This window comes from Eleutherodactylus coqui, chromosome 12, assembly GCF_035609145.1.
Source record: "Eleutherodactylus coqui strain aEleCoq1 chromosome 12, aEleCoq1.hap1, whole genome shotgun sequence".
Classification (NCBI taxonomy): Eukaryota; Metazoa; Chordata; class Amphibia; order Anura; family Eleutherodactylidae; genus Eleutherodactylus; species Eleutherodactylus coqui.
Genome location: NC_089848.1, coordinates 46,986,422 through 47,014,340, shown reverse-complemented (window position 1 = coordinate 47,014,340; position 27,919 = coordinate 46,986,422). Strand labels below are relative to the sequence as shown.

General features: G+C 46.0%; 1 long non-coding RNA gene across 1 annotated transcript; it reads right to left on the bottom strand.

Annotated features, from left to right (window-relative positions):
• Positions 1–8,827: 8,827 nt before the first annotated feature.
• On the bottom strand, positions 8,828–27,407 carry LOC136587053 (uncharacterized). The gene is made up of 3 exons (XR_010787420.1): positions 27,328–27,407; positions 26,065–26,126; positions 8,828–9,040 (listed from the first exon to the last, which is right to left on the bottom strand). It is a non-coding gene; the product is annotated as an uncharacterized lncRNA (long non-coding RNA).
• Positions 27,408–27,919: the final 512 nt, after the last annotated feature.

The following is a 27,919-nucleotide window of genomic DNA, read 5'->3' as shown; positions in this document are numbered from 1 at the left end:
TCTACTGGCCTGCACCCACACCCTCACCTCCGCTGTCCTCGGCCCCATCCAGCAATGTCTCTCAGCGTAGCGTCCAGACGTCGCTAGCGCCACAGTTTGAGTGCAAGCGCAAGTACGACGCCACGCACCCGCACGCTCAAGCGTTAAACATGCACATTGCAAAATTGATCAGCCTAGAGATGCTGCCGTATAGGCTTGTGGAAACGGAGGCTTTCAAAAGCATGATGGCGGCGGCGGCCCCGCGCTACTCGGTTCCCAGTCGCCACTACTTTTCCCGATGTGCCGTCCCAGGCCTGCACGACCACGTCTCCCGCAACATTGTACGCGCCCTCACCAACGCGGTTACTGCCAAGGTCCACTTAACAACAGACACGTGGACAAGCACAGGCGGGCAGGGCCACTATATCTCCCTGACGGCACATTGGGTGAATTTAGTGGAGGCTGGGACAGAGTCAGAGCCTGGGACCGCTCACGTCCTACCCACCCCCCGAATTGCGTGCCCCAGCTCGGTGGTGGTATCTGCGGGGGTGTATGCTTCCTCCACTAAACCACCCTCCTCCTCCTCCTACGCAACCTTTGTCTCGCAATCAAGATGTGTCAGCAGCAGCACGTCGCCAGCAGTCGGTGTCGCGCGGCGTGGCAGCACAGCGGTGGGCAAGCGTCAGCAGGCCGTGCTGAAACTACTTAGCTTAGGAGAGAAGAGGCACACGGCCCACGAACTGCTGCAGGGTCTGACAGAGCAGACCGACCGCTGGCTTTGCGCCGCTGAGCCTCCAACCGGGCATGGTCGTGTGTGACAACGGCCGTAAGCTGGTGGCGGCTCTGCAGCTCGGCAGCCTCATGCACGTGCCATGCCTGGCCCATGTGTTTAATTTGGTGGTTCAGCGCTTTCTGAAAAGCTACCCCCACTTGTCATACCTGCTCGGAAAGGTGTGCCGGATCTGCGCACATTTCCGCAAATCACACACACACGCTGCCACCCTGCGGACCCTGCAACATCGGTTTAATCTGCCAGTGCACCGACTGCTGTGCGACGTGCCCACACAGTGGAACTCTACGCTCCACATGTTGGCCAGACTCTATGAGCAGCGTAGAGCTATAGGGGAATACCAACTCCAACTTGCCTGAGGATGAGGAAGAGGAGGAGGAGGAGGATCCTGAAAGTGATCTTCCTAGTGAAGACAGCCATGTGTTGCGTACAGGTACCCTGGCACACATGGCTGACTTCATGTTAGGATGCCTTTCTCGTGACCCTCGCGTTACACGCATTCTGGCCACTACGGATTACTGGGTGTACACACTGCTCGACCCACGGTATAAGGAGAGCCTTTGCACTCTCATTCCCGAAGAGGAAAGGGGTTCGAGAATGATGCTATACCACAGGGCGCTGGTGGACAAACTGATGGTAAACTTCCCATCCGACAGCGCTAGTGGCAGAAGGCGCAGTTCCAAGGGCCAGGTAGCAGGGGAGGCGCAGAGATCAGGCAGCATGTACAGCGCAGGCAGGGGAACATTCTCCAAGGCCTTTGCCAGCTTTATGGCTCCCCAGCAAGACTGTGTCACCGCTCCCCAGTCAAGGCTGAGTCGGCGGGAGCACTGTAAAAGGATGGTGAGGGAGTACGTAGCCGATCGCACGACCGTCCTCCGTGACGCCTCTGCCACCTACAACTACTGGGTGTCAAAGCTGGACACGTGGCCTGAACTCACGCTGTATGCCCTGGAGGTGCTTGCTTGTCCTGCGGCTAGCGTCTTGTCAGAGAGTGTGTTTAGTGTGGCTGGGGGAATCATCACGTATAAGCGTACCCACCTGTCAACCGACAGTGCCGACAGGCTTACACTCATCAAGATGAACAAAGCCTGGATTTCCCCAGACTTCTCTTCTCCACCAGCGGACAGCAGCGATACCTAAGCAATACGTAGGCTGCACCCGCGGATGGAAGCATCGTTCTCTCTCACCATCCAAAGCGGGGACATTTCTGCTTCATCAATCTGTGTATAATATTCCTCCTCCTCCTCCTCCTGCTCCTCCTCCTGAAACCTCACGTAATCACGCCGAACTGGCAATTTTTCTTAGGGCCACAAGGCTCACTCATATAATTTTTCTAAACAATTTTTATACGTTTCAATGCTCTTAAAAGCGTTGAAACTTTAACTTGAACCAATTTTTCGTTAAACTGGGCTGCCTCCAGGCCTAGTTACCACTTAAGCCACATTAACCAAAGCGATTAATGGGTTTCACCTGCCATCTTGGTTGGCCATGGCCAATTTTTCTGATGTACATTAGTACTGTTGATACAGCAATTTTTGTGGGCCCTCGCCTACAGTGTAATCAAATGAATTTTTAGCCCACCTGCATTACAGCTGACGTTACATCCGCTGTGTTGGGCAATGCAATGGGATATATTTATGTACCGCCGGTGGCTTCCTGGCACCCACCCATGCTGTGGGTCCACAGAGAATTATAAATGCATCTGAAACCACATCTAAAGAACCCCAGTCAGACTGGGGCATGCAGTGTGGGCCGAAGCCCACCTGCATTAAGCACGACATTACTACCTCAGCTGTGTTGGGCAATGCAATGGGATATTTTTATGTACCGCCGGTGGGTTCCAGGGAGCCACCCATGCTGTGGGTCCACAGGGAATTATAAATGCATCTGTTTCCACTTGTGAAGAACCCCAGTCTGACTGGGGCATGCAGTGTGGGCCGAAGCCCACCTGCATTAAGCACGACATTACTACCTCAGCTGTGTTGGGCAATGCAATGGGATATATTTATGTACCGCCGGTGGCTTCCTGGCACCCACCCATGCTGTGGGTCCACAGAGAATTATAAATGCATCTGAAACCACATCTAAAGAACCCCAGTCAGACTGGGGCATGCAGTGTGGGCCGAAGCCCACCTGCATTAAGCACGACATTACTACCTCAGCTGTGTTGGGCAATGCAATGGGATATTTTTATGTACCGCCGGTGGGTTCCAGGCAGCCACCCATGCTGTCGGTCCACAGGGACTTCACAATAGGGAGTTGTACCTGCCTGTGTCTATGAATTAAAAACCGCGGTCTGACTGGGGCATGCGGACACCTTGACAGAATGAATAGTGTGTGGCACATAGGTTCCCCATTGCTATGCCCACGTGTGCAGCTCCTGATGGCGGTGGCACAGGATTATATTTCTCATTGCTTCTGTACAGCATTGTGGGCTATCGCCCCGCCCCTTTTAAAGAGGGTCGCTGCCTAGCCGTGCCAACCCTCTGCAGTGTGTGCCTGCGGTTCCTCGTCATGGCAGACGCACTTATAAATAGACATGAGGGTGGAGTGGCATGAGGGCAGCTGAAGGCTGCGCAGGGACACTTTTGTGTGCGCTGTGGACACTGGGTCGTGCAGGGGGGGTTGGGCAGCATGTAACCCAGGAGAAGTGGCAGCGGAGTGTCATGCAGGCAGTGATTGGGCTTTGTTGGAGGTAGTGTGGTGCTTAGCTAAGGTATGCATTGCTAATGAGGGCTTTTCAGAAGTAAAAGTTGTTGGGAGGGGGGGGGGGGGCCCACTCTTGCCGGTATTGTGGCTTAATAGTGGGACCTGTGAACTTGAGATGCAGCCCAACATGTAGCCCCTCGTCTGCCCTATCCGTTGCTGTGTCGTTCCCATCACTTTCTTGAATTGCTCAGATTTTCACACATGAAAACCTTAGCGAGCGTCGGCGAAATACAAAAATGCTCGGGTCGCCCATTGACTTCAATGGGGTTCGTTACTCGAAACGAACCCTCGAGCATCGCGATAATTTCGTCCCGAGTAACGAGCACCCGAGCATTTTGGTGCTCGCTCATCTCTAGTTATTACACTAATAGTATTTGCTTTGTGCTCCTGCTGCTGTACCCCTTTTGCGGTGATTGGAACTTCTGTATGTGCAACGCTAGAATTTTGTTAAGACTTTTGTAATTTTTTTTTTAATTTATAAAGGTCGCCTTCAAGACTTGAAATTAAAAGCAGGAAATCAGTGAAATGACAGAGAGGGTGTATATTTGGTATATATATATATATGAGATATCTATAGATTAATAGATAAAATATACAACACATTGTATAACTGAAAAGTCAAAATTGAAATTTGTGTTATTTCATCATGTATTAGAGATAAGGAGTGTATCATTGCTACCACTAGTAAATGCTGTGACTGCCTGTTCCTATGAGTGCTGTCTGAGAATGTCACAGAATTATATTTGGAGTGTTTATAGAATGAGTTATCCAAGTAGCCACTTTTATGGTATTAAAATAGGATATATCAAATTTTGCAAGTCTGCTCGTCATTTTCACATGTGCCAAAAACTTCAGCCAACACTTGCTATCCACTAATGTTTCTGGTTGGCATTTAAATGCACTGTGCTGTTGTAGCCAATGCCGTTGTATTTGGAGATACTGTATGTTATGACAATTTTAGAGTAGACTTATTAGACGCTCCAATAAATAAATTACTGCCAAATATCAGAAATTGCCAGTAATGCGTGTTTTATGTAACAGTGCTGGAACTTATAGACATACGACTTGTAAGGAGCATGAAGTCAAACTGCATATATAGGTCTAAGTGAACAAATACACAAATCTTGTAGATTGAGGAAAGGGCTACATGTTCTGAAACACATCTCGCTGGCTTAAATAAATAGATAGAAATTCCATATCCTGTCTTGTGGTGAAGATTTTTGCCACCTCCATTGGAGAGCACATTCCTATTTTTGTTTCCTATTTGTGAAGTTTTATCCAGCCTGTCCACATGGGGGAGCAGTTGTTAATGGATGCAGCATACACTGAAGTGTCTAAAGTAGCACAACTACATAATGTGAGCAGAACCAGTTTATTACTTTATCTCATTTATTGGGATACCATTCAAGGAAGCGCTGTGCCTTTTTCGTTTTCTAGGACCTTCTTGAAGATAGGTCATCAATAGTATTTTGCATGGAAAACCCCTTGAAGGTGGCAGAAAGCCTCATATCAAGAGAAGAGGTGAAGACTTCAACTTTCATCAGGGGAGCAACCATAAGAGCCACCAGAGACTTGAGCCTCTGGCCGAGGAGTGGCCAAGGGCATAGCCAGTGGCAGGGGCCGAGTGATTGGAGGTCCACAGAGAGAGAGAATGAGGGGCCTATATAAGCAGGAGGAGAAAGAGCTTCTACAGCTGCTGGTTGGTGGATGTATGCCAATGTAGACACCTGACAGTGATAGAGAAATGAGTGACAAACTGCTGTGAGTTGATGCAAAACCAAAGTCAGATGTCCTAATGATAAGTGTTTCTGTGTATAGGACTGGAAGCAAGTCAGAGTTCCATGCATGCATGCATGCATGCATGCAAGCAAAGGAGAGCTGACAGGCAAGAAAGAGGAAGTAGCTGAGAAGTTAAACCAGAGTGTGAGCCAACACTGAGAAAGCCGTGGAACCAAAGAGAGGAGGAAGCTTTGGTTATTGACCTTTATATCCCTGAGAAAATGGAGGCCTTACTACAAAGAGAAACTTTAAGAATGATTCTGTATATTGTTAGTGTGAATTTTTTGTTACATAGGGTCCACCTTGCTACCAGAGATACTCCGAGGCTGTCCCACATGGGCAACAAGGCTGTTTCAACTACAGACTGTGACACCACATTCTGGAGTTGGTGGTACTTTTGTAGTGTGCCAAAGTGGAACGTTAGTATCATGGTGGCAAAGGTCCCTCTTCTATCTGGCTATACTACAGTGCAATTTGGGCAATTTCATGTTACAGGTTGGTCTCTGCTCCATGGTATGTCACTTCTATGCCATCATACACCATTATAGCTGCATCTTGCACCAATACTGTTACATCCATGCTGTGCATTAACGCACCATGCCAGGTACAGACACAAGACAGAGTTCAAATGGGATCAATAAAGTCCAGAAAAGTCTCATGTAAAACACTGAAACCACCACCCAACACAAACAAGGGGGAAAGATAGGGAATCTAGCCCTAACAGCCAAAGGGGGAAAAATACCCCTGCTTAAAGTTGGGTAATCGTCCCGACAAGGGACAAGCTGTACACCTACATGGTGCACTACACATGACCGCGTGACTAGCACTATATACAAATCTTATCTATGTGCAAGCATAAGGCTTCAGCTACACAACAGCTTTTGGCCACATCTGGGGTCGTGTGACCAAAGATTGCTGTATAGCTCTGCAGCCTTGCACTATCATTGAGGTCTAAAGAGTCTTAGTGCAACTGAAAGTTCACCACAACCTTGAGCTCATCTCATCTCTCCCACCTTGTGTCTGTAATTGCACTGTATTTATTTTGGTCAATGTCCAGTCCCTATTTACCCACTAATATTCATGTCCCTGTTAGGCTTGTGAAATAGATACAAAATGAATAAAAAACTCCTGTGCTTAGGTACGTGCTATATGTGCAATGTGTTGATTCATCACGCGCGTGCACCCCCCTTACTCGGGGCTCTGTGGCTGGCTCTGTGCTCATTCCCCCTCCTCCCTTCCTCCCAGGGTTGGTGGAATGCAAAGGTGGATGCTCGTTTAGAGTGCAGTGTCAAGAGTGTGGCATGGACCAGTCCCTTCCTTTGTAGCTCTAGAGGTCTCACTACTTATAAAACGTCAGTAGATGAGGTATATTGCTTCATTCTTGAAAAAGGGGGTTAGAACCCCGAAACACGTTGCATGACACTGTAGTCCTCTATGTCTGTTCTTTTTGATGCTGCCTATTGTTATTAAAATACATCTTGAAGAAAATCAATATCAGCATCTGGGTTCTCCTACCTGTAGATTCTTCGTTGGGGTGGGGGTGGTGGTGGTGGTGGCGGTTGTAGTTCCATCAGACCCCTTTGTCTAGTAAGTGTCAATTTCATTTATATTGTTGATGAATCAAAACATTCCACTTATAGCATGGACCTGAGTGCAGTAGTTTTTGATTTATTTTAGATTTATTTCTTTGTCATACCAAACCATTTCTTTGGATTTCGGAATCTCCCAGACATTCTCCCAGGTTGCGGGTCTCCAAAGTGCTCTCTCTGATAGCTAGCCCCCTTTGAGTCCAGCTTTCTACAACGGGTGAGTCCCTTTCCACCTTTTTTTCTTAATACTTACATGCATTTCCAAGGCTCTGTCCTATTTATACATTATGTATATTTCCTGGTAGGCTTGTGGCATAGCATGCAATTACCTAGTGGTAACTTAATCAAAGCTTTTATGAGGTCAATGGAACTGGTATTTCTAGCATCTTTGTGTTGTTCATTTCTGTTTTTAAATGATAAATATTCTAATTCTTTGCAATTGGTAGTAAAATGAATCATTACTCTTTACTGTAGAAATTGATTTTTTATTTTACATAGCTCAGTGTTGCAGGCTTGTATAGGTTGGAATTTGTAAAGCAACATGAGGCTACAAAAACTAGTCTATATTTTTGCCAAGATTGAAACTATCAATGTACAATACTTAGAAAAGTAACATTAATTTTGAAATGTTGCCATTTGACACCTAATACCATTATTTCTCTAAAATGTTTTTTTGTGTTTTTTTTTATAATTGTTTGTTTATTGAAATTATTTTGAAATAAATAACGTAACAAAAAAAACTTGAGATGTAATAGCCCAGGTCTAAAACAAAGACTCGGTAGACATATCACAAGATGGGAACAACGGGTGTTAAAGACTGTGTGTACATTTAAAATAATTGCATGAGTGTACAAAAAATAATGAGATATTATTTGTAGATTGGTAGCGTTCCCTTTGTGTATTATAGGATATTTATCTCCAGCAAGTTATTCGCATGGTCCACAAATAGATGAGTCAAGAATGTCCATTGTATATATTGCGAAAAATAACAAAAACTGACTTTGATCAAGACCATAAATGATCAAGACTAGAGATGAGCGAGCGTACTCGGAAAAGCACTACTCGCTCGAGTAATTTGCTTTATCCGAGTATCGCTGTGCTCGTCCCTGAAGATTCGGGTGCCGCTGCGGCTGACAGGTGAGTCGCAGCGGGGAGCAGGGGAGAGCGGGCGGGAGAGAGGGAGAGAAAGATCTTACCTCCGTTCCTCCCCGCTCTCCCCTGCAGCTCCCTGCTCCATGCTGGCAGCCGAATCTTCAGACCCGAGCACAGCGATACTCGGATAAAGCAAATTACTCGAGCGAGTAGTGCTTATCCGAGTACGCTCGCTCATCTCTAATCAAGACTGCAGGTTTCAATCGATCATGGATTTATAAGATGTTGTAGTCTCATACATAGTGGCTTAGCAAGGGAAACAGAATTTCCTGTTTTTGACCCCTTAGGGCACCTTCACATTAGCGAGAAAATCGTGTGAGAATTGTGCGTTGCGAGACACACAAATATGGAACTCATTCTTTTGAATGGGTTTATTCACACTTGCAATGTTTCCCTGCATGGCACCGCATTGCAATGCAATGCAGGAAAGACATTGCAGCATGTCCATTCTTTTTGCACTATCGCCCATTACTTTCAGTGCCTCAGACCCAGAGGTTTTCAGCAGGACTGCGAGGGCGATATCTGGCCGTGAACCCTTCCCAATATCGGCCTCGCCAGTGGGCAGAAGCCCTTAACGACATGGCCTGTTTTGGCCATGAGGACGCAACGATTTATTTTAGATTTTCATCTCTATTTTTCAAAAGCCATAACTTTTTTTATTTTTCCATTGGCATGGCAATTTGAGGGCTTGCTTTTTCATGGTGAACTGTAGTTTTTATATGTACCATATTTGGGTAGATATAATATACTGTAAAACTTTTATTTATTTATTTTTTGAGAGCAGGAAGAGAAAACATCAATTCTGCCATTGTTTTTTTTTTCTTACAGCATACAGCATTGTTGTTAGTCGCTCAGTCGCTCACGACCTTCATCGACCCTAGAGACGAGCTCCCTCCATGTTTTTCGGTTTTGCACGGCTTCTTTCAGATGTGTGACATCCATGCCAGTATCGGCTTTGACAGTATCAGCCATTGTGTCCTTTGGCGCCCGGGTCTTCTTTTGCCACTGATCTGTCCGAGCATTGTAGATTTTTCTAGTGACTCTGCAAACATTATATGGCCAAAATATGTGAATCTGAGCCGTGTCATCTTGCCCTCCATTGATATATAAGGTCTTATACGATTCAGGACATGATCTTGTAGTTATAACTAGAAGTAATACTGTCTTGGCTTCCCTGTTTGCTCAGGTTGGTAGCCTGAAACGGGATGTTGTATTTATAAGACTTGGTTTACAGAAAGTTACTGAAAAACTGTCTAAGGCCTTTGTCAGACGGGCGTTTTTAGCCGCGATTTGTGCATGCGCATGCGTCCGGCGACTTTATAAAAACATTGCTTTGCAATGGTATCGGACACATGAGCGCTTTTTATGCGCTCGTCCGATAAATTATAGAATAGAAATCGCAGATCGCACCTATCTGCGATCTGCGATTCCTGTTCTCTTCTCTATATGCGCTCAATGGGGCCGGCGGCAGCAGCGCCGACCCCATTGAGAACATATAGAAGACAAATCATTCTTCTCTGCCACAGCTGTAACAGCTGTGGCAGAGAAGAACGATGTTTGCCCATTGAATTCAATGGAGCCGGCAATACAGCCGCTCCATTGAAAGCAATGGGCTGCCGGCGTGCGCGGGGTGAATTGTCGGGAAGGGCTTAAATATATAAGCCCTTCCCTGCAATTCATCCTAAAATGTGTTAAAATAAAAAAAAATTGTATACTCACCTTTCCGCTGCAGCCGGAGTCCAGCCGCGGCCGCTGTCAGTTCTCCTGAACTGCTTCTCGGCACTATTCAGCCGGCGGGGCTTTAAAATCCCCGCCTGCTGAATGATCTGCCTCTGATTGGTCACAGCCCTAACCAATCAGAGGCAGGTTTCACTCACACACCCATTCATGAATTCATGAATGGGTGAGTGACTGCTGCCTCTCAGCGCTGAGCCAATCAGGGGCAGGTCTGACTCACATCCATTCATGAATTCATGAATGGGTGTGAGTGAGACATGCCTCTGATTGGCTCAGCGCTGAGCCAATCAGGGGGCAGGTCTGACTCACACCCCCTTCACACCCACTGCAGGACGGCCGCGCGGAGCTCCGGCTGCCGGGAGAAGGTGAGTATATATATATTTTTTATTTTTACACATTTTAGGATGAATTGCAGGGAAGGGCTTATATATTTAAGCCCTCCCCGACAATGCATCCCGGGCTCGCCCGCAGCGCATTGCTTTAAATGGAGCCGGCTCTATTGCCGTCTCCATTGAATGCAATGCGCTGGACAGCTCCGGCCCGTTTCTAATGAAACGCGGCTAGGAGCAGATTTTCGGGCGATTTGCGGGCGATTTGCGGGCGACTTGCGCGCACCGGTCACGCGATTTGCGGATGCGCATCCGTCATGCGATCCGCAAATCGTGTGAAAAAATGCCCGTGTGACTAAGGCCTAAAGTAGAGATGTGTATTAATGAAATGGTAGAGAATGTTATTTCTATGCAGGACATAATTAGTAAATGTGAGCAGTCTATAAGTACTTTGCAATATAAAGCAGATGATCTTGAAAACAGACTAAGGGCTCAGTCACACGGGCGTTTATTGCCGCGATTTGCGCATGCGCATGCGTCCGGCGATTTTTTAAAACCATTGCTTTGCAATGGTATCGGACACATGAGCGCTTTTTATGCGCTCGTCCGATAAATTAGAGAACAGAAATCGCAGATCGCACCTATCTGCGATCTGCGATTCCTGTTCTCTTCTCTATATGCGCTCAATGGGGCCGGCGGCAGCAGCGCCGACCCCATTGAGAACATATAGAAGACAAATCATTCTTCTCTGCTACAGCTGGAACAGCTGTGGCAGAGAAGAACGATGCTTGCCCATTGAATTCAATGGAGACGGCAATACAGCCGACTCCATTGAAAGCAATGGGCTGCGGGCGTGCGCGGGATGAATTGTCGGGAAGGGGTTAAATATATAACCCCTTCCCTGCAATGCATCCTGAAAAGTGAAAAAATAAAAAAAAAGGATGTACTCACCTGCTCCCGGCAGCCTGAGATCCCCGCGGCCGTCCTGCAGTGGGTGTGAAGGGGGTGTGACTCAGGCTTGCCCCTGATTGGCTCAGCCTGAGCCAATCAGAGGCTGATCTCAGTCACACCCATTCATGAATTCATGAATGGGTGTGACTGAGACTTGCCTCTGATTGGCTCAGCGCTGAGCCAATCAGGGGCAAGCCTGAGTCACACCCCCTTCACACCCACTGCAGGACGGCCGCGGGGATCTCAGGCTGCTGGGAGCAGGTAAGTACATCCTTTTTTTTTATTTTTTCACTTTTCAGGATGCATTGCAGGGAAGGGGTTATATATTTAACCCCTTCCCGACAATTCATCCCACACTCGCCCGCAGCGCTTGCATTCAATGGAGCCGGCTGTATTGCCGGCTCCATTGAATGCAATGCGCTGGACAGCTCCGGCCCGTTTCTAATGAAACGCGGCTAGGAGCAGATTTTCCGGCGATTTTTCGGCCGATTTTTCGGCGCCGGTCACGCGATTTGCGCATGCGCATCCGTCATGCGATGCGCAAATCGCGTGAAAAAACGCCCGTGTGACTAAGGCCTAAAGAGAAATAAGTTTGTTTTTTTTTTTCTTTAAAGATTGCTGAAATCAAGTATTGGAAAGATAAGTTATCATCTTTCCTTGCTTGGGTCACACTAGAAACAACTTTATCCTTGAGCTTCGATGGTTGCCTGACATGAAATTGTTACCTACTCTGATTAAGACGGCAACCTTTTGATTATTTATCTCTTTTTTCTGTATTTTTGCATGTCTGTCTTTAGCCCCGTTCTTCATTTTAAACTAAGTGTTCTAAATATTTAGTACAATCTTTATTAACAAACTATTTTAAAATAACCAGGAAAGAATAGAGCTATAATACAAACCAGACTAGAGGTAAGCATACAGCGACAAAGTGCAGATAGCAGATTAATGGCTACCAAAAGACAGCTATTATTAAAAGACAGATTATTCAGTGGACATACAAAAATAAATGGATATAGTTTCCTGTTGTTAAGAGAAGATTATGGGGTTTACAGCTGCCTTATACTATTTTATATCCGGCACGGCTGAGAATTGTGATGCAGGGGGGGACTTTTTTAAAAATAATTCTTGGGATGCTGTCTCCTGGATTGAAAAACATAAATGATATTTATATAACAGTAATAAGTAGTCCTTTTTAGTGTATTATGGGTAGAGTATTCGATCGCTTGAAAGGAGATTATTTATTTAGATAGGTGGGAGGTTCCATGACATTGCTCCTGAATATTACCGACCTTACTGTGATATTGTTGTTGTTTTTTTTTTACCATTATCATTATGCCTAGGTTATTAGCGCCCTAGAGGATATGGGTGTATGTCTATGGGTTTGGGTGTGGTGATGTGTTTTTTTGTTTGTTTTTTTCTCCCTTCTCTCACCTTATACCATGCAATGCAACTGGCATCTTAAAATATATGTGTAAAACATAAACAGAAAAAAGAGTTTGGCACAGTGTTAGACAGTAAAGCAAAATGTGAATTCATGAATGGCTGAGTGGTGCCTCTGATTGGCTGAGCACAGGGACCAATAAAAGGCAGCTCTCAGCTGTCATTCAATAGCTGAGAGCTGCCTCTGATTGGTCACAGTGCTCAGCCAATTAGAGGCAGCCCATTCAGCAGGTGGGGATTTTAAATCCCTGCCTGCTGAATACTCCTCAGAGCAGTGCAGGAGAAGAGTCGGCTGGAACCGGCAGCTGAAGAAAGGTGGGTATTCTTTTTTTTTTATTTTTATCACCATTTTTTCTTGTTTTTTTAGGGAAGGGCTTATATTTAAAGCCCTTTCCTGAGAAACAATTACAGGATGCCGGAAGCTGGATCCCCTACAGAAGCTGTCATCTGTGACAGCTGTAGCAGGGAACTCTTTATTCCCCGCAGGGCTGAAGAATTCCTTTGCTGCATCTGTCACAGATGGGGCAGGTGCAGCAGGGAATTCTTTTTTCTCACGGGGATGAAGGAAACATCTACCACATGTGGCAGATGTGTTCTTTATCCCTGCGGGGGACACGGCAGCGGCGGACAGGTAATTTAAAAAAAAAATGTTTCCAATAAAATTCGTGTTTTTCAGGGAAGAGCTTATATGTAAAGCCCTTCTCTGAAAAACAATTCAGGGGTGCCCGCAGACTATTGCCTTCAATGGAGCCCCTGGCAGCAGCCACGGCTCAAATGGAGGCAATGCACGGACCTTCATACACGCGTGTTTTTGCGCATACATAGATGAGCACCTATATACGCACAAAAACACGCTCCTGTGAAGCCACCCTTAAGCAACATGATAATATGGTGGGCCCTGCTATCAGGGTGGTTCATTTACACATTGAATTACTTTAAAATTGGTTTTGTTGTGTTAAGGTAAGAGAACAATAGCTTTTTAATGGGTTAAGATAAGATGATCTTCTGTGTCATGATATCACAATCAAGGTAAAATTTGTTGCATCTGTAATACATTATTTTGATAGATTAGACTTTCACAGAAACCAAATATGTTTTGGGGGGTTATTTGATATTCCTATTATAAATTTGGGAAAAGTGGGGCTCTAAAACCTTTAATATCTTGTATCTTTTACAACAATGAAAACCTTTCATTTAACTCTTTTTTTAGTCCCCTAAATGGACTTGAGCTTACAATAGTTTGATCACTTACACTATATGCTGCAATACTTCAGTATTGCAGAATGTGATATTTCAGCATTTGCAATACTTCAGTATGGCAGTCCATGGTATTTCTGATGGCGTTGTATTAAGACATGCTGCAGACATTTTAATAGGCAGAAATACATGGCAGCCCTGGAGGCCATCTATAGATGGATTTGGGCTGCCATGACACCTAGACAGCTCCCCCCATGGCACTGTGTAATGTCCGTGTAGGCTGAGAGAACAATGACCTACACAAATGCAACTTAAAAAAGAGCTGGAGGGATGAAAGGAGAGTAGGGACATGTATACATGACCGGACACCAACAAACATAAACCGAATGAGCATACAAACAACCACACAAACAACAGATGCCAAAAAACTTACCAAATATACAACTCATACAGATGAAAATATGGTTTGAATTTTCGCCAGAATACGCAACATCACAAGCCCACATTAAGGGTCTTTATTGTCTTGCAAGTTCCTACTCTAATAAGACAACTATAACCACAAAAAGGGAATCCTGCCTACACTCAGGGTGATCGCCCTAATAGGGATGGCACCATGCTGGAGCCTAGGGACCTGGCTTGCCCTAGATGATAACAAGCAATTACACCATGCAGCATGCACATTGAAACAGGACAGTTCACACTTAGTGTAGTCAATACCTACAGAAATGCACAGAACACAGCTCTGTTCCCACCAAGTGACTACAACATAGAGGGAATACTACGCAGAACAAGATGCTGCTCACACCTACTAAACTGGACCTTGTTCACATCAAGTGTAGTCCACACCTTCAGACATAGACTAAACGAGTCATTGTTCACACCTGACATCTGCTCATGTCACAGACAATAGGAAAACCCCACCAGAACTTCATGCATGCATAAATAAAAGAGGAGCTAGTTCAAGTGTCCTCACACCAAGAACGGGAAAAAAAGAGTCAGACACCAATCTGACATAGAAGGAACATATTGTCGGATTTCACCCTCCTGACAATTCACAGGACATCAGATGTCTGGAGGCTACACCTGATAAAAGTAAAGGGAACAGAGGCTCGCAAAACATACAGATGGAGATCAGGTGTTCAGAACATCTTCAAGGATGGTGGGGGAAGTAGCTCAAACTAGCAGCACGCATAATACCAAACACCAAGTACTGAGTGGGAAAGGGATAATGAATCAATGACCAGCACCCTCTCCTAAGAGGAGCTGGTATATTTGTGCACAAACTGATGGTGATTGGCTGGCTGGAGAACTCTGAACCATCAGCCAGCCAAATCAACCACACCTGCAGCACTGTGCTCCTGGAAACCCATAGAACTGCAGGTCCCTTGACCCCAACGTGACACACTATCAGAACTGACAGCAGCCTTTAAAGGGTTCACACCTGGTGTGAAAACTAAGTGCAGCTGTTGTGGCCAGGTTTCAATTTTCAAAGACAGCCGACACCGGCTTTGTACAGATTGGCCTCAGCTTCTAAGCCCACGCCATACTAACCCCATACACCATGAACATACATATATGTCTTGGGAAAGGAGTTAGGCTGCTTCCTTTCTTACACATCCACTAGATGGCCACAATAGACACACATATAGACTTGAAATCAAGTGCCAGATCATTTTTGAAAAGCTGGTTATCTAATGACACACAAACAGTATCTGAACATGTGAAGTCAAGAGAAAAGGCAAGGAAGGGCACGTCTGTAGGTCCTTCATTCAACCTTTTTAGGGTAAAGAAAAATAAAATAAATAAGAATGAAAAAAAATCAATCTATAACGGAAAAGGGCAGAACAGCAATAAATAATCAGAACTTTTATGCAATAAGCACCATGAAATTGGCTGCTGCTCTGTAAGTGTTATCTGCACCTTACATAATGTAAGCCAATGCAATCCAGAATTTTAATTAGCTACATATAACACACATCAGTTCCTATCTCAATATACGAGAAAGCTAGCAATTATTAGTGGTACATCTGTTGGAAATTGAATGCAGTACAGGTAATTGGCACCGCGGTTTCAGAACAGACTCTTTCCTCAAAGGTGATTTATTATTGCCCATTGTTGTAATGAAGCTAATAAAATCCTATATTTGGCTGTTTTTTTTTTTTTTTTTTAACAAATAGTTTTTATTGGGTTATTGCATGGGTAAACAGTACATGAGAATACATGTGCACAATGTGTAACATATTGTATATTCATGAGAAAAATAGCAGGGTACACATGCTTTGTCCAGCAATTAAAACTTTGTCCGTGTGAATCGGACTATTTCCCACAATTTTCATTTATAGTCCGATGCGTGGGTTAAGAATTAAGTTTAAAGATAATTAGCAGAAAGATGAAACTAAGGAAAAAATCCTTGAAAACTGAAATGCAGTCATTTGATCACTACAACATCTATATCTGAGTTTCGTTATGTGTGATTACTTTCTCAGCAAGGGGGGGGGAGGTTATGTTAGAATAATATTGTGTCCAGGGGTTCCATGTGCGATGGAAATTAGGCATAGTTTCGTTGGATAGAGCATAGATTTTTTCATATGAGCAGTGGTCTGCCATAATATCATGTACCTCCATTATTGTGGGGGGGAGATTAGACCTCCATTTCCTGGTTAGGGCTAGTTTGGCTACCATAAGCATGTGGCAAGTCCATTTCCGCACCGTTGGAGGGATCTCGTCACATCGCAGTAGCAGTAATGCCAATTCTGGTCTTTGGGGGAGTGCGCTATGTGTGACCTTACGTATGGTGTGGAAGACCGCCTTCCAGAATTTATGGATGAGTTGGCATTCCCAAAGTATGTGGATTAACGTGCCTTCCTGTCCGCAACCTCTCCAGCAGAGTTTGTCTGTGTTGGGGAAGCATTTGGCTAATTTAACAGGTGTGTAATACCATCTGGTTAACACTTTGTAATGTGTCTGGAGAAGGTTTGCGGACAGCGTGGACTTATTTGCCCAGTTAAAGGAAAGAATCCACTGTTTCTGGGGAAATGTGCTTTTTAAGTCGCGTTCCCAATTTAGGAGATGAACTTTTTTTTGTGTACCCATATCCCCGGTCAGGATATTATAACAATATCTCGTATGTGAAACATCCTTTGGTCCTTTATTGAAAAGGAAGGCAATCAATCCCTTGGGGAGGGAACAATTCTCTAAGTGGGACATGTTTAAATATGACCTTATTTGGCAATATAGGTGAAAGTCATCTGAGGAAACACCGAAGGACATTCTCAAGGTCTGAAAGGGAGCAATCTTCTCTCCCGCGAACAAGTCACGCACTCGTTTGATTCCAAGTCTAAGCCACCTCGTGATCGATATATCTGGAATATAATAAGTTAGTATTTCCAGGGGGAGGTCAATTGAGCCCCCATCGGGACTCGGTTTCAGTCTCTGGGTGTAGAGATTCCAGGTCTGCAGGGTTGCCAGCATAGGGGGGGAAAGCCTCTGTACGTCCAGGTTGGCCATGGGAAGTGGGTATATTCCACTGATTGCAGTCGCTTTCAGCAAGGATCTTAGGCTTCTGTTATTATTTAGGTTTTTCTCTATATAAGCCCATGTTGTGGTTACAGAGTTAGATAGCCAAGGATTAGATAAGTCTAGGTTTATGGCTTGGCAATATGACCACAGGTCAGGAACCCCCAAACCACCTTGTCTTCGGTTGAGATAGATTATAGAAGATGCGACCCTTGGTCTCTTATTGTTCCATATAAATCGTAGTAGTTGTTTTTGAAGTTCGTTAATTTTATTATAAGGTATTGGGAGAGCTATATTGCGGAAGATATATAAAATTCTTGGGAGAATCAGCATTTTAAATAGTGTGACTCTGCCAAACCAAGAATATTCAATTTTACCTAACTCTTCTAGTTCTTTTTGTATTGAGGTGTAGAGTGGATCCAAGTTTGCAGATATCATTTCTGCTGTCGGAAAACATAAATTTATACCTAAGTAGGGGATTGATGAGTGCCACTGAAATTTGAATTCCATTTTAATGGCTTCCTTCAGGGAAGGAGGGATGTTGATACCTAGAATTTGGGATTTATTAATGTTTAGCTTGTAAAAGGAAACCCTACTAAAAGATGAAATGATGTTATATATCTCTCTTAGGGAGTCTAGTGGGTTAGTGAGTGTCAGGAGCACATCATCGGCGTATAGTCTGATTTTGTGCTGTCTACCACCCATCGAGAAGCCTCTGACATGCGGTGAGCTTCTAATTAGTTCTGCCATAGGCTCCATTATTATTACAAACAGCAGAGGGGAAAGGGGGCAGCCCTGCCTTGTTCCATTGGTTATCTGGAATGGGTTGGACAGCGCGCCATCTACCAAAACCCTGGCCGATGGAGCTGTGTACAGGGCTTTGATTGCTCTTAAGAAGCCTCCCCTTATTCCGAATTTTTTCAGAGCCTCAAATGCGAAGTCCCAATGAATTCTGTCAAACGCCTTCTCCGCGTCCAAAGAAAGGAGGAGAGAAGGCGCTCGACTTGTCCCCATGCCCGACATTAGGTTTACCATTCGTCTTGTGCCATCAGAGACTCGTCTACCTTTAGTAAATCCAACCTGATCATTATGGATTATGGTCGGGAGTATCTGAGTTAATCTCATGGCTAGAATTTTGGAGTACAATTTCGTATCGGTATTAAGGAGCGATATCGGTCTGTAGCTCGTTGTAGATTCCGTTGGCTTTCCCGGCTTGGGAATGGTAATAATGGTGGCCTGTAGCATTTCCGGGGGCATGGTTCCTTTTAACATTGCTTCATTGAATGTGTTTGTAAGATAAGGGGTTAGAATGTGGGCGTATATTTTATAATATTCGTTAGCAAACCCGTCAGGTCCCGGTGACTTGAAATTTTTTAGGAGTTTAATTGCCCTTTCAACTTCTTCGGTGGAGATAGGGTTATCCAAGTTATGGATTGTGGTGTCAATTGTAGGTAGATCTGGGGGCGGAGCCTGGCCGCTGAGGAAAATGGCCGTGTGAGAGAGTAGCTCCGGCGGCAGAGCTCCGTTAAAGGACCGACAGCAGCTTCCAGCAGCGAGATAATGAGAAGAGTCGGGAGGGAGAGAGGACCGGAGACTTCAGGGACGCCGCGGGTGAGCAGAGGACAGTCAGATATGCAGCGCTATCTGAAGGAGAAGAGTCCCCGCTCTCCGCTGATCCCAGCAAAGATGGCGCCGGCACAGCTATCGGCTGCAACTCTTAGTAAGGAGGAGGGGGGGGCTGCATCGGACAGTGAGGAGGGAGAAGCTGTATCAAGAGGCTTCATGAGAGACCTCATCATGACAGCCCTGAGCCCTATTATGCTAGAACTGGGGGAGATTAAAGAAGACATCAAGCTCCTGGGGAGAAGAGTAGAGGATTTAGAATCTTCCTCCTCCGCTATTGTTAACCACGCCACGGAGGTAGAACACACCCTGCGCGCCCACCATGATCACATCAATAGAGCCCTTTTGATGCAGGAGGACTTAGAGAATAGAAACAGGCGCTCCAACGTACGCATCAAGGGGCTTCCGGAGTCATGGGCTGCGGACTGCCTCCACAAGGTGGCTAAAGAAATATTTACACTCCTTCTTGGTCCGGAGAGAGCAGCCCCTATCACAATCGAAAGGGTCCATAGAGCCCTCAGACCCCCCCCTGCGAATTCAGAGCCCCCGAGAGACGTCATCTGTAAAGTCCTCTCGTTCCAGGACGCATTCGCCATCTTGAGAGCGGCCAGAAATCACAGGGGTCTGAAATACGCAGACGCTTCCATACAGATCTTCCAGGACCTGGCCCCGTCTACCCTCGCCAAACGTCGCCTTCTTCGTCCACTACTTGATGTCCTGAGAGAGAGGGAGATTAAATATGCCTGGTTGTTTCCTTTCGGCCTGGGCATTTCTCATAAAGGACGGCGACTGAATATCCGTGATCCAGAGGACCTACAAGCGTGTTGGCAGTTTTTGGAGATAGAGCCGCTCGACCTGCCTTGCTGGCTCCCTTTGCCGGAGCTGCCAAAATTTACTAGTCTGCCTGCTGCATCCGCATGGGACTCAGCTCCCCCGGCAAAATCACCAAAAAATAAGAAGAAGAAGAGTCGCGACCCTACCCCAGCAGGAGATTGAAGAAACGTCCCTACCCGGCTATAGACCGGGTTTAAACTTTCTCCCGCCCTGCCCTCGGTTCTGAGAAACTGAGAGTGTGGCCCAGTTGTTGGACTGTTCGTGTTTGGTTCCACCAAAGGTCCGTGTTTAAACTTTGGGGTTGGGCCCCGCTGTCCTCTCCTGCCCGGGGTTGGCCGGCACACCGCAGTGGAGCACACTGTCGCCTCCAAGGAATGCCAGCAGACGGTTGCCTAGCGGTTCTCCGTGACTTGTTCCTTTTCTTTTCCCTGGCCCGCCCCCTCCCCTCTTCCCTCTCTCTCTCCCGGTATCATTGCAAGTTTGTTGTGCTTAACTGAATTTAAGAGCTCTTTTCTATGTCTCTTTAAATGGTCCTTAGGAGTCGTCCAGGGCAGGTTCTGTGCATCGCGGTTTCCGCCTAACTGCCCGTGAGCCCCTGTACTCGGGATAGGGGCGGGTACCGCTCTGTACATCGCCCCCACTGACCGTCTTTGGACAACTTGGTCTTTTCATCTTTAATTTTGTGTTATTCATTTTAGTGTCACCTCCCTTCTGTGTCTCCCTACCTCCCTCAGTGTTTTCTCTCCTAACTCCTACCTACCGTCGCCCATACCTCCCACACTCCTTATTGTGAATTTACCTGGTGTCTTACTGTGCACTTCGATTTCTTTAGCTACAGTAGCATGCTCCCTGGTTCTACGATGCCTCCCCCGCCTCCAGCTTCGGATGATCGCCTCCGCCTATCCTCGTTTAATATCAGAGGGCTGAATTCGCCTTTCAAGAGACACAACGTTGCGCAACTCTTGAGAAGGTACGGCACCAAGATCGCTTTCCTACAAGAGACCCACTACAAGTGCCTCTCTTTACCGGGTAGACAGTTCCCCCAGGGCTTCCACAACCCCCACCCAACATCTGCCTCAAAAGGAGTCTCCATATTGTTTCATAGGTCCACCATATTCAAGTGTGAGGCTCAGCACACAGACGGAGAGGGCAGGGTCATCTTTCTGAGAGGACGTCTAAATAATTTTCAGATTACCCTCGCTAACCTGTACACCCCTAATTCCAACCAGGTAGCTTGGTTGTTGGGCCAGTTGGAAACTCTCAGGGAATTCGCGGTGGGCCCTATCATCTTGGGAGGAGACCTGAACTTGACTCTAAACCCCCTACTGGACTCGTCAGTTGGGCGCTCCCAAATATCTCACCCTAAACTGAGACGCCTTCAGAGATGCATCTCGGAGTTGGGTTTGATTGACGCTTGGCGTCAATGTTCACCCACTACGAAGGACTTCACCTATTTCTCACATGTCCACGCCTCTTTCCAGAGGTTGGACTATTTCCTCATAGCCTCCTCCTTTCTCCCGGGGCTGCTGGATTCCTCTATCGCCACCACCACTGTGTCCGATCACGCACCGCTGCACGTTGACCTCAGACCCCTAAGTAATTCCCCACAGGAGTGGTGCTGGAGGTTGAATACCTCTCTCCTCGATTCCGAGGATGACAAATCTGAGATCTCTAGGCAGCTAAAGGAATTTTTTGAGCTTAACGGAGGCGGTGACCAAACGGTCCCGGTGGTTTGGGAGACGCATAAAGCGTTTGTCAGAGGCATCCTGATAGCTCTTGGAGCGAGGAAAAAGAAAAGGCAACAAAAAGAAATAGATGCTCTCCTAAAGCGCATAGCCAACTTGGAATACACTGCTAAACTTTCCGTCACTAAAGATAACCTATCCAAACTTGCGGACACCAGAAAGGAATTAAATATCTGCCTAGAAAAAAGATTTAATAAAAAGTGTCTACATCTTAAACATATTGCTTTTGCCCAAGGGAATAGGAGTAGCAAGTATATGACCGCTATGATAAAAAAAGCTCGCACCAGGAACCAAATCGACTCAATAAAAACTCACCTAGGTACCCGTGCCACCTCCTCCCAAGACATCGCGGCCGAATTCCAACACTTTTACTCCGAACTCTACAATTTGCGCCCACATCGAGACCAGAATGAGTTGGATAAATCTGATAAACAAATAAAAGAATTCCTAAAAAAGCTCTCCCTCCCCAAAATAGACCCAGAAATAACCAATCAACTCCTGGCCCCAGTCACGGAAGCGGAGGTGGAGGAGATCCTGAACTCTTCCCCCCCGGGCAAAAGCCCTGGCCCAGATGGCCTGCCCCTCACTTATTACAAGTCTTTCCGCCCCACGCTGGTGCCTCGCCTCACAGAGTTGTTCAATGCTCTCCTGGTAGGTGGGGCCCTCCCGAGACAAACTCAGGAGGCCCACATCACGCTAATTCTGAAAGAAAACAAAGATGCGGAGATGTGCGGCAGTTACCGTCCCATTTCTCTAATCAATCTGGATGCCAAATTATGGGCCAAACTCCTCGCTAGGCGTATGGAAGCCCACATCCCTAATCTGGTGGAGAGGGAGCAGGCCGGGTTTGTGAAAGGTAGGGAGGGGAGGGACAATTGTATCCGTATTCTCCACGCTATGCAGTATGCCCACGCTAATAGAATCCCACTCGCCTTGGTAAGTACCGATGCCGAAAAGGCATTCGATAGAGTGGACTGGCAATATATGAAATTGGTCCTGCTCCACTTCAACTTCCCTCCCTCCTTCGTAGAGGCCATTTTTTCCCTATATGCCGAACCTTTTGCTAGATTAAAAATAAATAATATCCTCTCCCCCCCTTTCAAAATAAAAAACGGCACACGCCAAGGCTGCCCTCTATCCCCTTCCCTGTTTATCCTAGCCTTGGAACCCTTACTTCAGTCCATTAGGTTGGATCAGGAGATACGGGGACTCACAATAGGGGATCGATCTCTGTCGGCAGCCGCCTTTGCGGATGATATCATCTTCCTCATCACTAACCCGGAGGTGGGTCTCACCAGACTCTCCACATGCCTGGAACGGTTTGGGGAGTTTTCAAACTTCAAAATAAATTTTAATAAATCGACGGTCCTTAACGTCTCGATCCCAAAGGCGAGGTGCTCTAGTCTGATGTCGGGTTCTCCGTTCTCCTGGTCCAACACAGCTATAGACTTCCTGGGGGTCAGGTTGACAAAGAAGGTAGAGGATCTCTATTCGGCCAACTTTCCACCCTTAATTACCAAAATTAAAGCTCTGCTACACAACTACGATCTACCCTATATCTCCTGGTTCGGAAGGAGAAACATAATCAAATCCTATGTGTTCCCTATTATCCTATATCAGATCCGGTCGCTCCCGATCCACCTCCCAGCAAACTTTTTCAATACCCTCCGCAAGATTTTCATTAAGTATATCTGGAGACAAAGGGGTTCCAGGCTTCCGTACAGCCTGTTGATGAAGAGAAGAGAGGAGGGAGGGATGGGCCTGCCGTGCATCTCCGACTTCTACGTCGCATCACACATCAGTTACTGGGTGAGGTTGTCCGGTCCAACGGGAGACCCCCTCCTCTTCCGGATGATCTCGGACCTGTATGGACCGAAGCTGCTGGAGACCTTGTGGTACCCCAAAAAAGCCACCTACAGAAATAGGAATTTTAATATACTCCTGAGGGGTCCCTGTGAAGCCTGGGCCTCTCGGGCCGAGGTACTTGCGCCGGCCCCCTCCCCAGTTTCCCCATTATGTTCCCTCCCTGCCCTACTGGGCCTCCCACAGGACCCCTGTTCGATCAGGCTATGGCAAATACTAAATAATAAGACCATAGGTGAGCTTCAGTCTTTGTCCCACCTAAACCCTGGGGAGACAGTGGAGTCTCTATTGCCCGACCGACCCCTGCCTTTCTTACAGCGAGCCCAAATTGTTGAAACAATTAAAAATTTTAAAAAAACCTTTGCGTCCACAAGACCCCTCACGGCCTTTGAGAAGGCGGTAGGGTCCAACACCGCGTCCGCTGGAAGAATCTCTTTTCTACGCAAGCTTTGCTTCCCACCCGCTCTTTCCTATAAGCCCGCGTTCATCTCCTCTTGGGAGAAGGAACTTAATATAACCCTATCCTCTGCAGACACGCAACTAATCCTTAAGCTCTCCTATGGGGCTGTCCTCATGCATCATCAATCAAGAAGCCCACTATAAGCTTCTAGTCCGCTGGTATAGGACCCCGCAGTGGCTGGCTGATCACAAGCTTGCTTCTGATAGCAAATGCTGGAGGTGCGAAAGTGATGAGGGCTCATATCTACATATCTGGTGGTCCTGTCCTCTCCTGTCGACCTTCTGGCAGGATATAGCGGCTGCGCTAAAAAGAATTTTACCAAATTTTATTTTGACTCCAGAGGTGGTGTTCTTGTGGAGGCCCTCGGGGGATTTTAATCCTCTGAGGCACAGACTATTAGCCCACGCAATAGATGGAGCCAAGGCACTTATCCCCCCGCTGTGGTTGCAAAGGTCTCCTCCCCTTTTCTCTCAGTGGTTGGATAGAATGGACCGGACCTGCAACTTGGAGGAACTCTCCAGCTGGTCAAGCGGCTCCCACGAGAAATTTCTTGAAACCTGGGGCTTATGGCGCAGGATACGTTCAGAGCTCTCTCGCTAATCCCCCACATGTGGAGAGGAGGAGGTGGGGGGGGTTGCGACTGGTTCACCCGATATGAGGCGCTTAGCAAGGAGTGCAAGCACCTGCACGGTTCACACCTATACTACACCCCCCCCCCATTCCCCTACCTCCCTCCCAGCCCCCCCCCCCCCCCCCTCTGTGGTATGTCTTTGTTCGTCAATAAGTCCGTTGAGTTTTGATTTCATATCTGTACAAAGGCCGGATCAGGATCAGTGGTGATATGTCGCAAATCTCTGCCGATTGTTTCACAGGATACTATTGTCGCTGGCCTACCAAGGTTTACCCTGTTATGTATCATATGTTTAAAATTCAATAAAACTTGGAATTAAAAAAAAAAAAATTGTAGGTAGATCTATTTTTTGTAGGAAATCCTTAATTATTGTTGAATTTGGTTGAGGGGTTGCTGGGTTGCTGGGTCTAGTTTCAAGTTATAGAGGTTAGCATAAAAGGAGCTAAACTCGTTTGCAATGTCCTGTGGGTGGGTGAGTTTTATGCTTGGGGTTTTTGTTTTGAGTAGAAAAGGGGTTTTTGCTTTGATATGTTTAGGTCTGGCCAGGTTTGACATTAGTTTAGAGGGTTTATTGTAAGAGGAGTAATAATTTGCTTTTAGGTATTTAGTATTTTTGTTGAATTCCTCTAATAGAACTGATCTGAGCGTTCTTCTTGTCTTTGCTAGCTCTAATAGATCAGGGCCGGAGGGGGAGTTCTGTAGGTTTAATTCAAATTTTTGAATCTGCATTAGAAGCTCGTCAATTTGTTTTTGTTTGTTCTTTTTATATTGCGCATTTAATTTGATCATGGTGCCCCTGATCACTGCCTTGTGGGCATTCCATAAGGTAAAAGGGTTTATTTTAGGGCTGTTATTTAGACTGAAGTATTCCTTTAGGGATTCGGCTATTATTTTTTTGTTTTTGGGAGATTTAATTAAGGAAATATTATTTCGCCATATTCTTGTTGTTCCTTTGGGGGGTCCTAGATCAAGCTTTAAAGATATTGGGGCATGATCTGACCAAGTTGCTACATGAATTTCAGATGATTTAACTGCGGGTAGGGTCCATCTGTCTACTATAAATAGGTCGATGCGCGAGAAGGATTTGTGCCTCGGGGAAAAAAAGGTGAATTCCCTAGAAGTGGAGTTAAGACACCTAAAAGAGTCATAGAGTGCCTCCTTACATAGCCATGGGAAAAGATTGGGAGATGTTCTTTGTTTGTTTGTGGAGTCCATTTCTCTGTCTGGGGTTATGTTAAAATCTCCACAGACTACTAATTTCCCCTTTTGCATCTTTTTTACTTTTTTTATAACTTTGTTTAGAAAGGAGATCTGGGCTTTATTCGGAGCATATATGTTGGCTATTGTGATGGGACACTCGTTTAGGGTACCTACAAGGATGAGGTATCGTTCCTTAGGATCAGCGAGTTGTTCTTCAAGCACAAAATTAACATTAGTTCCAAATGCAGTCAAGACCCCTGCTCGCTTCTTGGAGGCGCAAGACATAAATATTTGTGGGAATCTCTTGTTGGAGAATTTTGGGCAGGCCATGGAGGAAAAGTGTGTCTCCTGTAGGCAGACAATGTCTGCTTTTGTTTGTTTAGCGTCTCTCCATACTGAGGCCCTTTTAAAGGGTGAGTTTAACCCCCTCGCATTCTGAGAAATGACTTTAAGTGTCATGGCTAATTAAATGAGATGCATTGATGTTTTGTACGTGAAGTGTGACTGCATAAATAATAACATTAAAACAGTTAAACATACGTAATGAGATGAACATAGCAGGATCGCCTCGAGTTGAAGCTGTGGCGGGACGATTCTGTTGCCTGCAAAAATAAGATAGAAAAACAAAACATATACAGAAGATGTATAGAAAGGCAGGATTTGATACCTGCATGTTATCAAAGGGGGGAGGAAAAAGTTCGCCTGACGTTTGTCAGCCTTCCTTAAAAGTAGAATTAAGGAAACATTTCCAGAAGAGCCGGAGAGTAGAGAACGGTCTCCCGATGATGGAACTGTCAATTACTTTCACGGATGGGTAGGTTGGGTCCCATTTTTGGATGCTTTCTTGGTCTTTGCCGCTGGGGTCGGGTGCGCTTTTTCTGCAGTGTTTATTCCCCATGTCTTTAGAAGTTTCCCTCCTTCTGTAAGGTTGGTAATGATATGCAGGGAGCCATCTTTGTGGATTAGTAGCTTTGTCGGGAATCCCCATTTGTACAGAATTTTGTTAGTACGGAGAGCTGTGGTAATGGGTGTCAGATTACGTCTTGCTTGCATTGTTGTTTTAGACAGGTCTATGAATAGCTGGATGCCAGAAAATGGGTTAGGTAAATTATTGGTTTTCTGTGAAGACTGTATCATGGCCTCTTTAATGTGAAAAAAGTGAATTCTGGCAATTACGTCTCTTGGAGTATCTGCATGAATAAAGCTTGGTTTGGGCAGTCTGTGTGCCCTATCTATGAGACGTTCTTGCTCTGAGGAGTTTGGGAGGATTGTTTGAATCAATTGAGAAAGAAAGTCTTTCAGATTAGATTGAGTGACAGTTTCTGGGATTCCTCGGAATTTGACGTTGTTACGTCTATTTCTGTCTTCTAATGTGGCGAGTTTATTTTTTATGGCGACTACTTCTTCTTCTAAGGCGTAGTGCGAGTCGATTAAGTTATTGTGGGAGGAGGTCAGTTCCGCCATTTTACTTTCGACGTGATCTGTTCGGTCGCCTAGTTCTTGAATTGTGACATTTACTGAGGAGGACAGCTTGTGCAGGTCTTTTTGCATAGAGTCTCTCAGTGCTACCACTAGATTTTTAATGAACAGCTCTGAAGCTGGTTGGTTTGTAGAAGGTAGACTTAGGATAGGGTCTGCAGTTAGATCTATCATATTGTCTGAGGGAGAGGGAGAAGACACTCTCTGCCTCTGCTTCTCTGGGCTAGCAGTGGGGGAAGGGCTTGCCTCTGATTGAGAGCTGTGGCTGGGAGCCATTTTACATGTTGCACTTTTCACAGGGGTCTTAATGGAGAATGCACTCACCCCTTCTTGTAGTGCAGGAGATCGCTGCTGCTCTCTGGATGTTTCCATAAAGTCTTCTGCAATGCCTGCTGTGGGAGAAACCTCTCTGCTGTGTGGAGAATCAGCTGCTGTCTCCTTATCTGCAGGAGAGCAGGAGGGAGGGGGGGAGCTGCGGGGGCACAGCAGTCTCTCCTCTATCAGCGCTTCGGGCTGTAAAGAAACTTGATACTCTCTGTGGAGGAGCTTTGGAGATCTTTCTTTTAGCTGTCACTGTACTCCCACCGGCAAGGGGAGCAGCGGATTGTGTTTTTCCTCTTCTGGAATGCATTGTAGTAGCTTTTAGAAGGCTTAGACGAGCAGAGGTTACAGGGATGTGTCCAGCTCGGTCGGCAGTCAGGCCACGCCCCCCTATTTGGCTGTTTTTTGATGGGTGGGCAAACAATGACATAATTAAGGCCAGCAAAGTAAAAAGTGTAAAAAGGAAATTGTAACAGGTTTAGTGCTTATGTTATTAATGAAATAGTCCAGAAACCAAGAACCAAACTGATACAATTGCTGAATTGGCACATTTTACATATATGGAGATATACAGAGAATAGCTCCGTCTTTGAAT